The 8,083-nt window shown below is 36.9% G+C and overlaps 1 long non-coding RNA gene across 1 annotated transcript; it reads left to right on the top strand.

Annotated features, from left to right (window-relative positions):
- Positions 1–1,113: 1,113 nt before the first annotated feature.
- Positions 1,114–3,879, top strand: LOC115691254 (uncharacterized). Its single transcript, XR_008817894.1, has 2 exons — positions 1,114–1,429; positions 2,618–3,879. It is a non-coding gene; the product is annotated as an uncharacterized LOC115691254 (long non-coding RNA).
- Positions 3,880–8,083: the final 4,204 nt, after the last annotated feature.

Genomic DNA, 8,083 nt, shown 5'->3' with positions numbered 1-8,083 from the left:
TTTTATGAGAAAATAACAATATTTTCCGATGTTTGGCCGAGACATGAAATGAATTGGAAACTAATTTCCGTCATTTGGTAAGGAAAATCTCATTTGGTCCGAAATTGTTGATGTGAGTGCTGGCCATCTTATGGGTACGACCGTGCTGACATGGACGATTTTTGTAATTTAAAAAAATCAGAATTTTTAATAATTATTTTATTTTATTTTTCTTTTCTTTCTTTTCATTTTCCTTCTTCCTCCATCGGTTTTTGGGCTTTGGCGACAGGTCACAGGCGAGGGTTGACCTTGGGCAAGCTTGACATCACTGGGATCTGGCGAACTCGAGCTCAAGCTCAAGCCTTGCCTGAGGCCAGTGAGGTCAGCCCTCGCCGGTCTTCTCTTTTGGCTGGTTGCTGAGGCTTGGTGACCGGCGGGGGAAGAAAGAAAAAGAAAAAGAAAGAAAGGAATAAAATAAAATAAAAAAAGATAATTTAAAATTCTAATTTTTTTAAAAAAAATTGTAAAAATAATCCATGTTAGCATCGACCGTGCTACTGAGAGTCAAGACGGCCGACGTTCATGTCAGCAATTTCTGGGCTTAGTGTCTCGAGCACCAGTGTTCTAGAAAAATGATTTTCGATTTTTGAAAGAGAAAATGATTTTTCTAAATGTATGTTTTAGTAGGAAAACCCTTTTTGTTGACTAGGAAAACATATGTGACTACTTTTCCTGAGCGCAACCAAATGCCAAAAAATGAGGAAAATGATTTTCCCAAAAATGTTTTCCACGAAACAAATGAAACCTTAGTCACTTTGCCTTTTTCCCTCATTGGTTAGCTTCGTTCAAGCTAATTTATATGCTAAGACACATGTATTCATATCTTTCTGTTTGCATGTGTATGTTGGTAAGTCTGATATACGGTAATTCAAAGACCACTTAACTTTTACGCTCCACGTGGAAAGGAGTAGCGTGTGGGGGCATTTTTGGTACGCGTGATGAATTGTAGGGACAAGGTGGTCTTAAATATTATTGCCTCTTTTTGTCCTTTTCCACTCTCCTTCTCTCCTTCCTTACCCTTTTTATCTCCATCACTTTCCTTCTCAATTCTCGCACACAACCTCACCCCCATCTCTCTCTCTCTCTCACTTCTCCATTATCACACAACTCTCTCTCTCTCTCTCTCTTTCAAAATCAAAGACAATTCCAAGCATCTCTCTTGGGCTGCAGACAGGAGGGGGAAGCCAATCTTTTTGAGGGGAATGTTGTCTGGCTCGAGGTCGCGAACCGTAGATCCGCCGTTTTTCCTCTCCAATCTGGTCAATTGTCCTCTAGATCTTCGGATCGCCGCTCGAATCGGTCACCGATCTAGCGTTAACGACGTCGGACCAGGCTTCATTCCCCCCAATTATTGCTCTTCCAATCTTCAAGAACGTCTCAAACGCCTGAGGTAACGAGAGTTTGAGCATGATCCTCTTCCTATCTCAAAAAGGTCGGATTTTTATAGGGCTACATGGAATATTTATAGAGATGTAGGTTGTTGTTACTTGTATGTGCATGAGCAGATCATTGTGTAATGATGATGGGTTTTGACTATCTTTTTGTTTTGTTTTTTTTTTTGGGTTCTTTTGGGGTTCTGACTGAAGCGGAAAAGTTTCATCATTACGCTTTGAAAGATTCACGGATGGGTTGTTGGGATTTTTTTTTTTGGGGGTGTTCTCTGTCAGTCTCTGTTTTTTTCTTTGGTTCAAACCGAGTTGAGATTCAGATTCATCATTGGACTATGATTTTCTTCATGATGCTTTGAGCATCTTCTTCTCTGTCCGTTTCTGCTGCTCCTTCGCTCGCTTTCACTCTCTTCACGTCTGCCGCAGAAAAATTCGAACTTTAGGGTTTTCAATTTTTTTTCTCACACTTGTCTTTTTGATCTACAATTGTCATGTTCGCATGTGATCTCACTGTATAAGATTAAAGTATTCTTCGACAAGAGTCAGATGATTATCACTTTATCGGTCTTAGTCAAACAACATGGCTGGAGGCTGTTTCTGTTTTTTTTTTTTTTTGAGGATAAGTTAAAGGCTGTTTCTTTACTGAAATTATTAGCATAAAAGCAAGAATTCTCTGCACCATGTTTCAGGCTCATGTGGATCTATCGCATGAGCACTAGTTCTTTGTCTTTCTCTATGTTTTTTTTTGTCATGACCATTCAATGTTCTGCAACTTTGATGGAGATGCATGGGTGGTGACATGAACTGTTGCTATAGTAGCAAAATATACAGCCCTTGGATCAGATTGTTTCTCTGCATCATATTTATCACTTACTATATTGGAATGTCGATATTTTTAATCACATGTACAATGTATGACGCAAATCTTAGTCATTAAACAGTAGCTTAGTTTATGTTATTGGATGAGAAAGAGGGAGATCAGTTCCTTTGCTTGGTTTCGTCACTGAAAGCAGCATTGGCGAGAACTTGCACTGAAGAAGATCGACTTCTTCGTGTCTATGTTTTTTCTCTTTGTAATCACTCGGAAAATGGCAATGCATCGTTATCCATTGTTGCAGAAACCCTATCAGCACCTGGGGGATCTGATACCACAAAGAATTACGTTTTGAATAACTTTTTCTTTTATGTAGGGGCAAGAAAGAAGGAGAGGCGAGTGATGTGATTTGTGATGAATGATGGGACCTCTGATGTTGCTAGACCTTCTAGTGTTGTCTTGTGCAAGAAGAGTTGCTTTGTACTACTCCACATGAAATGAACACTCTCCATTATTTTATTAGAAAACCGCTACCCATTTGATTTAATTTAGGAACACATTAAATAAAGGAATCTCCGCACGTAATTTTTGGAAACAACTTTACTAATATTTTTTTTCGTGGAGAGAAATTTGTTTATCCATATCCACAATGACATACGCTGGGCATATCAAGAGACACAGAATGATTTGATTTATAAACGTAGAGAGCAAGGAGTTTTCTGAGTTTGTTCCCTTGACAGTCTTAAAGAAAGAACAGATGATAACAGCCAATCCCATTTCTGTCCATGAATCAAACATATTCCTATGTGTCATCTTGTTTCCTTTACCTCTGAGTTCTTCAGTTAGGGTTTAGAGAGACAATGTGATTATAAAGGAGAACAACCAGGAGAGGAACGTCATCAAGAGGAAACAATGATCTGTTTTGTTCTTGTTAATGATGATGTGATTTTAGTGCTGTGTGCATCATTCTGCCATCAATTTCTGCAGCCAAGAGAAGACCACACTGGGCTTGAGACTGTGTCATAAATGGCTCCTTCTGACTACTCACTCTCTCTCTCTCTCTCTCTCTCTCTCTCTCTCCTAATAGATTTTCTCTCTCTTCCACATACACACAACGAAGTGGAGTCAACATCAGCATTTACCACGGGAATTCACCTTTACCCAGAAGACTGTGATCATTAATTCATCATGGATTACGATGTATCCTCTGTGCATTTGACAGTGTACTGATGCATGTAAACATTTTTCTTTTTTGGTTTGAATCTCATCAAAGATGGTGAAACAGCCAAGTCGTTTTCCCAATTAATTATCAGTAGTCATGTTCATATCACGTGAACTATGTGTCCATGTCCATACGAAATTTTGGTTCATATATGGACACGACACTACAAGTACAAACGCTCGTTCTATGATTAATACGTGGGACGGTGACCTAGATAAGTGCTTTGTAGATAAACTATCGACGCGAAATGGCTCATGAGAGCAGATGCAAAGACTTGATGTGTTCTTGTCTGTCTATCTATCGGCTGTGTATATGGGTTACTTTTGTTACTATGTAGAAACTGAATAAGATGCACTAATTGGGATTTGTGCGGTGCGTGCACATTGCTCCATGAATTTGAACTCAATTACCTGAAATCTTTGTTTTATTGATTGTTTGCTTTATATTCTTTTTAACTTGCTCAATTAGGATATAGTTCCAAGGCTACTCTGCACTGTTCTTTTGGAATTTGATCTGGTTTGACTTTCTTGGAACTGAGTTATATTGACTCGTTATGTTTGTAACCACCTTATGCGACATTTTCTTGCTTAGATTCTCGCGCGCGCGCACGCCATAGTTTTGTGATCATACGAGAGATGAGAGATAAAACATCCAATCAATACAAAGTAGTGAAAAGAAGATGAAGGTCTTGTTCTGCGTGGTTAAAAAGAAAATAAGGAATTGATAAGAGTGTATGTATGTACATTGAATTGCGGAAAGGAGGGGAAAGAAGAGGTTCATGATCTGAACTCAACGTGAAGTAGAAGTAGCAATTCATGGCTCATAGAAAAGTGAATCCACAAAACCTTTATCTTTCAATATTCTCTTCCTTTAATAAACCTTTTGTCGTTTTAAAGTGATGCAGAAATAGAACTTCAGCCGAAAGTGTGACCAAGACCATACTTTCTTCTCTTTATTAATCTCATAGTCCATTAATTCCTTCATCTTTTCCTTTTTGAAGTTTCTTCGTTGTTTTCACAAATTCAAACAAGGTGCATGACAAAAGATTAGTGGAAGAGTGTGCACATTGGGGGTTGACAATGTAGTAAGTTTGGATTAAAAAAAACAGGGTATATTAGAAGAAACTGGCTGAAATAGTGACTACATAAGTTTGTCGTCGAGAAATTTTTTTTTATAGAAAAAGGGAAATTTTCATCCCTGAAGAACCTTATATATGTGCACCAATTTTGGCATTGCTAGTCTTTGTTGCCGTTTATACCTTTCAACTTCAGTGCTAATGGTTTGTCACTCCGTCGCTAATGTGTTGCCTGCATCAAGTCGTAGCAGACACAGACATTCAGCGACAGACATAGCTTTGGTCCCAAACTGTCCGTTCATTCATTCAAAACCCTCAAACACAAGAGCGAGCGACATGTTCTAAACTTCAACTATCTTCGTTTACCAAAAGAGTGACAGACCTGGACAATTTTTTCGTTAACAAAAACCAAACCCTAGTGACTTACTGCAGATTAGTCGCCATGTTTCTGAATTAAAAAAAATTATGAAAGAAGTCCCAGAAGATCTTTATAAACAAACTCACCTTCCCAATATTTATACCTATACATAGTAAAGAAGATCATGTAAACGAAATCTCTTTAGAAAACATTTTAAAGTAATAGGACTAATTAATAAACTGATATCATAATAAATGATCCTAGAATGATTCTCATTTGCAATAATTCTTACATGCACTTTGGTTTACTTTTAACTTCAGCTGATAAATTATATTACTTAGATAAGTGAAAATCTTCGTGTTAGCCAAACACAATGAATATTTACAAACATCTGTTGGGTCTACAACCTTTTTTTTTCATTTGAGGGGACTGAGATATATACGGTGCATGAGATTGGATTGTTTTTTTTTTTTTTTTTTGGTTTGTCCTATCTCTGACTCTCATCACTCTCCGACTTTTGTTCTACTTCTTACAGAATGCGGGAGTCGAACCCCACACCTGTGATACTAGAGTCGGGCTGCATGCCTTTATCAATAGAGCTGCATGCCTTTTGGCATGAGACGGGCATTCCGCTTGTAGATTAATTAAGACGTGAGTTTTTTGCATTAATTACATCATTGTGGCTCCTCAATAGCTAAGAAAGTTATGCCCTCGCGAATGAACTAGTAAAGATAAGCCTAATGAACTGGGTCGGCCTTTGGATATAATCTTCTTTTTTTCTCGGCCCTGCCCAAGGGTGGGCTTGATTTATGAGCTTGTTTGTCTCTCTCAAAGGGCCAAGAAAATGGCTGAAGCATGCACAATTGCGCATGCACATTAGGCGGGGCCGTTTCTTTAAGGGTCCATTACTATGTTTTTTTGGGCCACAGAATCCAACGTTAGGGCTAGACCTGTCAAAATTAGGTTAAAAACCCATTTAATAACCCATTAGTATTTAAATGGCTCATAACAAACTTTGCAAGCCAGCATAATGAATCTATAACATTGGAGGCCAAAATAAGTGGGTTATAAATGGGTCCATTGTGAACCCATTAACAACCCAATAAGGCTTAACCCATTTAAGATGCCTCTACCTTTTCAGGTCAAGTCATAAGTATTTTTATAATTTTTTTTTAAATTTCCGACTTATTATTTTTTTTTGTTATTTTTTCTTTTTCTTTCTTTCCTTTTTTACTTCTTCTACGTCTGGTGAGGGCCAGCCGACACTCGGCGGTCGTGAGCGAGGGCTTCGCGGCCCTTGCTAGAACTAGGAAAGGGCCTGCCCCTTGTGATGTAGAAGAAAAAAAAGGAAAAGAAAGAAAGAAAAAGAAAAAAAAAAGAAAAAATCATAAAATTTAAAAAATAAAATATATAAAAATTAGGTATTGTTTTCCATATTATAAAAAATTAAAAACGAAAAGAAGGAAAGAAAAAAAATTGTCCACTATAATTTTATTGCATGGAAGCGTTTTAGCAATATAATTTTTTGAAAAAAAGTTTACCTATATTGGATTAAATATTGAAGTGTTTTAACAATATGAGTCGGGTGAGTATGGGTCGAGAAATTTGCATTACGAGTAAATGTGTTAATTTGGGTTAGATCATTCATGACTCGACCCAAACCCGACCCGACCTACTTGTTTAACATGTCTATTTAGGGTTGCAAGTGAGTTGATCGAGTTGAGTCGATACAGTGTTATGCTAAGACTTAGTTCGACTCTTGTACTCAGTGCTCAAAGCTTCACTCAATCTTGATGGAGTGATAAAACTTTTGCTCGTGAGCTTGATTCGAATAGGCCAAGATAGTTCACCTCGACTTGACTCAACTCGATTACAGTTAAGTTATTAAAAGAAAAGTGATCAAGCTTAATAAGTAGGAAATGTTTTCCGTGCATTTACTTTTATAAATGGGTATCTCATTGTCGCGACCTCACCTCCAGCGCAGGTTGCCACCTAGGCGTTCAGTTAATGGATTTTTAAGTCTAAGCCTAACTCGGGTTCTCCCAAGCCCTACCAATTCGCAACTTAGGGTTTAAGTTCTTAACATGCAAATGTTTTCATGTTGGAGTCACCACTAATCTATTTGCGGTGGATCAATTAAAAACCCAAATAAAACATAAGGAGATATGTTTATTTCTACGAACCAGAGATTTTGAGTTCAGGGACTTGGTTACGCCAGATTTAATCTAGTGCCCTTTCGGTACATTTTCTTTTAAAAAAAATGTTTAAGCAGGCAGTCTGGGTGACTATGCGAGTGCGTAATCCAACAATTTAACACCTAATAAAGAAAGCAGCAAATAAATTACTAGCTTAAGAAAACAACGTACCTTTTAGCAATATAAGCATTTGCAATGTTAGCTAGAAAATCGTACAAATAACCCTAATATGATTTCTAATTAACAAGCAATTCACTCAACGTATTTTTTGTGTTTTCTCTTTATTAAAATGAAAACTAACCCAAGTGCAATGACGTGCAAAATATGACATGCGATTAATTAAACTTAGCATGCAAACTATATGACATGCGATTAAATGACCTACATCTAATGACGAGCGCATAATGTATTTTTGGTATTTTTCATTAAAATTCGGAATAATAAAAAAAAAACGCTTAAAATAACATGCAATCTAACTTATCCTAAAATGACATCTTTTTTGACATTTTTTTTATGAAAATTCGAAATAATTAAATATCCTAATTAATCTATTAAGACTAGAATAATCTCTAATTTGAACTAGGAAATAAACTATCCTAAATCCCAATTTAAATCAGAGAAATGTCCTATCTTCTAGATATAAATATGCAATGTTTCTAATTTAAAACCTAACTAATATTTTTTTTTGATTTTCTTTTTAAAGGAAATAAATCAAATAAAGATAGCAATCACACGCCAACCACCCACGCGATCCGCAAAATCCATTAATCATGTTCAAATTAGAAAAATGACTCGGGCTAGCGATCATATCCACGAGGTCGTGGATATCGATGGAAAGCCGACCGTTTGAATTTGGAAAGCAAATAAAATCTGTTATCGTATCCAAGTGGTTATGTATAAGATAAAGATTTCCGTACCACCGTGTATCGCATTTTAAGGTCAAGGTCAGATAGTCGTCCGGGTATGTTGCTAAATTAGGAAAAATTCCTAAT

The sequence above is a fragment of the Syzygium oleosum genome, unplaced genomic scaffold (genome assembly GCF_021117445.2).
Source record: "Syzygium oleosum isolate NSW1041296 unplaced genomic scaffold, Sole_v2.1 Sole_v2.14, whole genome shotgun sequence".
Lineage (NCBI taxonomy): Eukaryota > Viridiplantae > Streptophyta > Magnoliopsida > Myrtales > Myrtaceae > Syzygium > Syzygium oleosum.
Note: the sequence above shows the minus strand (reverse complement) of the source record. Positions and strands in the feature narration are given on the sequence as shown.